The sequence below is a fragment of the Rattus norvegicus genome, chromosome 4 (genome assembly GCF_021556685.1).
Source record: "Rattus norvegicus strain SHRSP/BbbUtx chromosome 4, alternate assembly SHRSP_T2T, whole genome shotgun sequence".
Lineage (NCBI taxonomy): Eukaryota > Metazoa > Chordata > Mammalia > Rodentia > Muridae > Rattus > Rattus norvegicus.
In genome coordinates this window covers 166,719,519-166,727,105 of record NC_141537.1, presented here as the reverse complement: position 1 = coordinate 166,727,105, position 7,587 = coordinate 166,719,519, and the positions used below count along the sequence as shown (strand labels likewise).

At 39.2% G+C, this 7,587-nt stretch overlaps 1 protein-coding gene and 1 pseudogene across 4 annotated transcripts in view; both read right to left on the bottom strand.

The window, feature by feature from the left end:
* Positions 1-7,587, bottom strand: part of LOC134486850 (uncharacterized) — a 216,729-nt gene that overhangs the window by 48,179 nt on the left and 160,963 nt on the right. Inside the window, exon 2 of one of the 4 annotated variants that reach the window (XM_087659605.1) lies at positions 3,022-3,285. The exons of the other annotated variants lie outside the window; for them this stretch is intronic. The gene's annotated coding sequence lies outside the window, so the exon portion shown is untranslated. The remainder of the gene's footprint in view (positions 1-3,021; positions 3,286-7,587) is intronic. 4 annotated transcript variants of the gene reach the window in all.
* Positions 2,089-3,277, bottom strand: LOC108350824 (peptidyl-prolyl cis-trans isomerase D pseudogene; annotated as a pseudogene).

The following is a 7,587-nucleotide window of genomic DNA, read 5'->3' as shown; positions in this document are numbered from 1 at the left end:
TGGGAGCTATGGTTTTGGAAAGCACTGGAATGTTTTAAGTGTGACATAATGGGCTTTCCTAGTAGGAATAGGGATGCCTTTGTTGCTGAGTTTGATTTGAAATGTGCATTCTTGGCCCAGGTGGTTTCAGTGGAAATGAATTTTTGTATGTGACCCAGAGACTGTTTTGTGGTATTGTGGTGAAGAATGTGGTTGCTCTTTTCACTTGCCCATAGAGTCTATATGAGGCTAATTTAAAGAGATTTATATTCACAGATCACATGATGGTTACAAAGAAGGAGACCAAAGTGTGTATATCTATCTCTTGAGAGGCTCTGCCAGAATCTGACAAATGTAGAGGTAGATGTTTGCAGTCAACCATTGGACTGAGTATGGGGTCCCTAATGAAGGAGTTAGAGAAAGGACTGAAGAAGCTGAAGGGCTTTGCAACCCTATACGAAGGACAACAATATCAAGCAAACAGAGCCCCCCCCCCAAGAGTCTCCAGGGGCTAAATCACTAATCAAAGGCTACACATGGAGGGACCTGTGGTTCCACCTGTGTATATAATAGTAGAGGCTGTCCTTGTTGGACATCAATGGGAGGAGGGGCCCATGGTCCTTTGAAGGCTCAATGCCCCAGTGTGGAGGAAAGCCAAGGTGGGAAGGCCTGAGGAAGTGGGTGGGGGTGGAGGTGTGGGAACACCCTTATAGAAGCAGGAGAGAAGGGAAACTGGAAAAGGGGATAAGATTTGAAATGTAGTTAAAAAAATATCCAGTAAAAGAAAAGATAAAAAATGTATTATACAAAATACAAAGGCAAAAAAAGAAGAATTTTATATTAAGTGCTGTGATGAAGAAAGTCTCAAAAAGCCACGCAGAGACTTTACTTATTGGTTTAGTCTCATGAAGAGCATTCTGATCTAGCATAGCAAGTTAAAAAAGAAAAAAAAATAATAAACTTCAAATAATAATAAAGAAGAACCAGAAAGTGAAATGGAGCTGAGTCCTGTTTTAAAGGAAAGAAGATTAATAAATTGGTGTTCTCAGGGCCAGATCCCACCCAGCTTAATTTATTGTTGTGTTTGCCACTGAATAAAGAATAGTTTATAAAGGGCACAGCTGGAGAAGTAATGCATGCCCTTTGGTGGAACATAGATATTCATAAGTGTATTCCAGATTGTGGAAAAAGGAGCTGTGAACTTAAAAGTTTGTTGCCGTCAACAAGGATGAAATAGGAGTCGGAGATCTGAAGACTGCTTTGATATACTGGACTTGGAGATGGCAAGTTCAGAGTTGCCTAGCTAGTTTTCTGTCTTTTTAGTCTAGTAATACCTGTATAAGGAATTTTGGAATGGTATTAAATGCTGGAGGTATATGATATCCTGTTTGATTTTTGTTTCATGACAGATTACAGTTAAGTGATTGAATCTCAGAAAAGTCTTAAAACTTTGGGCTTTTAACATTGTTGAGGCTGCTATAGAGTATATGGATTTTTTGATGATGGGTCAAATGCATCTTGCAGTATGATATGTTTAGGTATCTACCCCATAGACTCATGTATTTGAACAAAAGCTATAGAGGGTAAGGAATGGAAGATAGTCATTTAAATATCTTTGGACTATGGAGTGGTAGTATTAGGAAGTATGGCCATGGATCTGAGAAGCGACTCAAGGCCTGAGACCAGACATAAGACCAACTTTTCTGCTCCAAGTGACCTGCCTGGTGGACTCAGGACTCACAAAGGCAAAATTACTCTGGGACCAGGCACTTCCAGTTTCTAGCTGGGGCCCGAACCTTGCTGATCCAGTCCCACAACTCTCTGCTCCCAAACCCCATGGGTGAGAGAGCTCACCGCCCAGACAGGTGGGTATTCCTGCTCCTGCAGGGCAGGAGAGACCGTTAGCACTGTCCACCACTGCCCACATCCCTGGTTCAATAGGAAACCCTATAGGGCTTCTGGGAACAGGAAGATAGGGGTACTCCTCACTGTAGTCCAGACACCGCCTGGATCTGAAGGGACCCAATCAAACAGCTCCCTGCACCCAAATCCCGTGGGAGGGAGAGTAGACCTTCAGAGGGGGAGACAGGCCTGGGAAGCCAGAGGAGACTAATCTCTGCCCACATTTCTTTTTTTTTTCACTGTAATTTGTAACTTTATTAAGAAGGAACCAGTGTCCTTACTAAGTAAACATTTTTTTGCATACACTGCCTTCTCTTTATCTTTCTGTGCCTTTATCATTTGCTTGACTTTAAGCAATTTTTCCTGGATAGCTTTATCTCCTGGGGCTATCTCCTGCGCCTTCTTAAGATCAGCCAATGCTTGATCATATTCTTTCAATCCTTGCCATCCTTGTGCTTTTTGGTATAGTGCTTTAGTGTTTGAAGGGTTCATTTCAAGAGCCTCCAAACAACTGTCAGTTTCCACCTGCCAATTTGACATCTTCAATTCACAAGCACCAATATTCAGCACACAACTTAAGGCTATAGATTGCAGTCTGGATATATCTGCTTTCTCAATAACAGCCTTTGAACTATCCACGTACCTTAAAACCTTTGCATATTTTTAATAGCCATCTCGCAGCTCTGAGACTTGAAAAAAGTATTTCCAATGTTTTTTAAATCTTCATATATTAATAAAATTTTATCTATATCCTTTAAGTCTATGTCTGCATCCTCAGGGAAATCTGGATGACTATCCCCAGAGCTATCTTTGTGGAATCTTCCAGTCATCCCCTTCCTTCAATTCTCCACATTCTGCAATAACACAGAGTTTGGCAGGTTTTTCACCACTCACTTCTACATTTTCAAACATCCTTGCCACACCTAGTCCTTTTATTACTTGACCAAATACCACGTTTCCCATCCAAATGAGGAGTGGGAACTGTTGTGATAAAGAATTGAGAACCATTTTTATTGGGGCCTGCATTTGCCATGCTCAGCAAACCCTCCCGATCTTGCTTATAATGAAAATTCTCATTTTCAAATTTTTCACCATAAATACTTTCTCCACCTGTCCCATTCTGATTTCAGAATTCTTCACCTTGAATCATAAATTTCTTAATAATTCGGTGGAAAGGACATCCTTTAAAATGCAGAGGTTTTCCAGTTGTCGATCCAGTGCCCTTTTCTCCTGAACACAATGCACAAAAATTTTCTGCAGTTTTAGGAACAATAACTGCAAACAATTCTAAAACAATTCATCCAACTCGCTCCCTGCCGATGTCCACGTCAAAGAAGACTCGGGGGTTCTTGGAATTAGAAGGCTTGGCTGCTGGGGATGGATGGGACCTCTTCATTGCAGGCACTGGAAAGCAGGAAAGGAGTTCCTCATGCTCGAGACGGGTTCAAACTCTACTGCACGTCTATGTTATAAGCTGGGGACACGCTAAAGACCACATTTCTGATCCTAGAGGAAAATGCCTAGTGCCACTGTGCACTGGGTCCCGAGTGAAGGCAGGGCAGGGCCTTCTGCTTGCTGCACTCACGGAGAGCTGAAAGCTGGATTTGAGATATGACTTTAGGCCCGAAACCAGAGGCAAGACCAACTTTTCTGCTCCAAGTGACCATCCTGGTGGACTCAGTACTCACGCCCACAGGAACACGTGAAGACCAGTAGACAGAAACGACTACATACATGAAAGCAGAACAGTTTGTTCCCATAACTGGCTGAAAGAGAACAGGAAAACAGGTCTACAGCACTCCTGACACACAGGCCTAGAGCAGAACAAGGAAACACCAGAGACTATGTGATGGCAAGAGAAAAGCGCAAGAACACAAGCAACAGAAACCAAGACTACATGCCATCATCAGAGCCCAATTCTCCCACCAAAGCAAACACGGAATATCCAAACACACAAGAAAAGTTAAATCTAGATTTAAAATCACATTTGATCATGATGATGGAGGACTTCAAGAAAGACATAAAGAACTCCCTTAGAGAAATGTAGGAAAACATAAATAAACATGCAGAAGCTTTTAGAAAGGAAAGGCACAAATCCCTGAAAGAATTACAGGAATACACAATCAAACAGGTGAAGGAATTAAAAATGGAAATAGAAGCAATAAAGAAAGAACACAGGGAAACAGCCCTGGGTATAGAAAACCAAAGGAAGAGACAAGGAGCTGTGGATACAAGCTTCACCAACAGAATGCAAGAGATAGAAGAGAGAATCTCAGGAGCAGAAGATTCCATAGAAATCATCGACACAACTGTCAAAGATAATGTAAAACGGAAAACAATACTGGCCCAAAACATACAGGAAATCCAGGACTCAATAAGAAGATCGAACCTAAGGATAATAGGTATAGAAGAGAGTAAAGAATCCCAACTTAAAGGATCTGTAAATCTCTTCAAAAAATCATAGAAGAAAACTTCCCTAACCTAAAGAAAGAGATGCCCATAAACATACAAGAAGCCTATAGAACTCCACATAGATTGGACCAGAAAAGAAACTCCTCCCATTACATAATACTCAAAAGACCAATTGCACAAAACAAAGGAAGAATATTAAAAGCAGTAAGGGAAAAATGTCAAGTAACATATAAAGGCAGACCTATCAGAATTACACCAGACTTCTCACCAGAGACTATGAAAGCCAGAAGAAGATCCTGGACAGATGTCATAAAGACCCTAAGAGAACAAAATTGCCAGCCCAGGTTACTGTATCCAGCAAAGCTCTCAATTAAAGTGGATGGAGAAACCAGGATATTCCATGACAAAACCAAATTTACACAATATCTTTCTACAAATCCAGCACTACAAAGGAAAATAAATGGTAAAGCCCAACACAAGGAGGCAAGCTACAGCATAGACAAAGCAAGAAACTAATCAATTTTCAACAAAACAAAGAGAAGACAAGCACAAACATAATCTCACATCGAAACATGAATTTAACAGGAAGCAACAATCACTATTTCTTAATATCTCTCAACATCAATGGACTCAATTCCCCAATAAAAAGACACAGATTAGCACACTGGATATGCAATGAGGACCCAACATTTTGTTGCCTACAGGAAACACACCTCAGAGACAAAGATAGATGGTACCTCAGAGTAAAAGGCTGGAAAACAACTTTCCAAGCAAATGGTTGGAAGAAACAAGCTGAAGTAGCCATTCTAATATAGAATAAAATAGATTTTCAACCAAAAGTCATCAAAAAAGATAAGGAAGGACACTTCATATTCATCAAAGGAAAAATCCTCCAAGATGAACTCTCAATCCTATATATCTATGCTTCAAGTACAAGGGCACCTACATATATAAAAGAAACTTTACTAAAAGTCAAAGTACACATTGTACCTCACACACTAATAGTAGGAGATTTAAACACTCCACTCTTATCAATGGACAGACCATAGAAACAGAAATTAAACAGAGACACAGACAGACTAAGAGAAATCACGAACCAAATGGATTTAAAAGATATTTACAGAACATTCTATCCTAAAACAAAAGGATATGCCTTCTTCTCACCAACTCATGGTACTTTCTTCAAAATTGACCATATAATTGGTCATAAAACAGGCCTCAACAGATACAAAAAGATAGAAATGATGCCATGCATCCTATCAGACCACCACAGGCTAAAGCTGGTCTTCAATAACAGTAAGGAAAATGCCCACATATGCATGGAAGTTGAATAATGCTCTACTCAATGATAACCTGGTCAAGGAAGAAATAAAGAAAGAAATTAATGGAAATTTAATGAATTTAATGAAAATGAAGGTATAACAAACCCAAACTTATGGGACACAATGAAAGTTGTGCTAAGAGGAAAACTCATATCTGTGAGTGCCTGCAGAAAGAAACAGGAGAGAGCATATATCAGCAACTTGACAGCACACCTAAAAGCTCTAGAACAAAAAGAAACAAAAACACCCTGGAGGAGTAGAAGGCAAGAAATAATCAAACTCAGAGCTGAAATTAACCAAGTAGAAAAAAAAGGACAACGAATAAACAGAACCAAAAGCTAGATGTTTGAGAAAATCAACAAGATAGATAAACCCTTAGCAGACTAACCAGAGGACACAGAGAGTGTGTCCAAATTAAGAAAATCAGAAATGAAAAGGGAGACATAACAACAAAATAAGAGGAAATTAAAAAAGAATCAACAGATCCTACATCAAAAGCTTATATACAACAAAACATTAAAATCTGGAGGAAATGGACAATTTCCTAGACAGATGCCAGGTACCCAAGTTAAATCAGGAACAAATAAACCATTTAAACAACCCCATAACTTCTGAAGAAATAGAATGAGTCATTAAAAGTTTCCCAACCAAAAAGAGCCCAGGTCCAGATGGGTTCACTGTAGAATTCTATCAGACTTTCATAGGAGACCTTGTACAAACACTATCCAAACTATTCCACAAAATTGAAACAGATGGAGCACTACCGAATTCCTTCTATGAAGCCACAATTACTCTTATACCTAAACCACAGAAAGACCCAACAAAGAAAGAACTTCAGTCCAATTTCCCTTATGAATATCGATGCACGGATACTCAATAAAATTCTTATAAACTGAATCCAAGAGCACATCAAACAATCTTCCATCATGATCAAGTTGGCTTCATTCCAGGGATGCAGGGATGGTTTAATATATGGAAAACCATCAATGTAATCCACTATATAAACAAACTGAAAGATAAAAGCCACATGATCATTTCATTAGATGCTGAGAAATCATTTGACAAAATTCAACACTCCTTCATGGTAAAAGTCCTGGAAAGCAAAGGAATTCAAGGCCCATACCTAAACATAGTAAAGCCATATACAGCAAATCAGTCACTAACATTACACTAAATGGAGAGAAACTTGAAGCAATCCCACTAAAATCAGGGACTAGACAAGGCTGTCCACTCTCTCCCTACTTATTCAATATAGTTCTTGAAATCCTAGCCTGAGCAATCAGACAACAAAAGGAGATCAAATGGATACTGATTGGAACTGACGAAGTCAAAATATCACTATTTGCAGACCATATGATTGTATACTTAAGTGATCCCAAAAGTTCCATCAGAGAACTATTAAACCTGATAAACACCTTCAGCAAAGTGGCTGGGTATAAAATTAACTCAAATAAATCAGTAGCCTTCCTCTACACAAAAGAGAAACAAGCCGAGAAAGAAATTAGGGAAACGACACCCTTCATAATATTCCTAAATAATATAAAATACCTCGGTGCGACTGTAACCAAGCAAGTGAAAGATCTGTATGATAGGAAATTCAAGCCTCTGAAGAAAGAATTTGAATAAGATCTCAGAAGATGGAAAGATCTCCCATGCTCATGGATTGACAGGATTAATTTAGTAAAAATGGCCATTTTACCAAAAGCGATCTACAGATTCAATGCAATGCCCATCAAAATTCCAACCCAATTATTCATAGAGTTAGAGAGAACAATTTGCAAATTCATCTGGAATAACAAAAAACCCAGGATAGCTAAAACTATCCTCAACTATACGAGGAATTCCGGAGGAATCACTATCCTTGAACTCAAGCAGTATTACAGAGCAATAGTGATTAAAAACTGCATGGTATTGGTACAGAGACAGACATATAGACCTGTGGAATAGAATTGAAGACCCAGAAATGAACCCA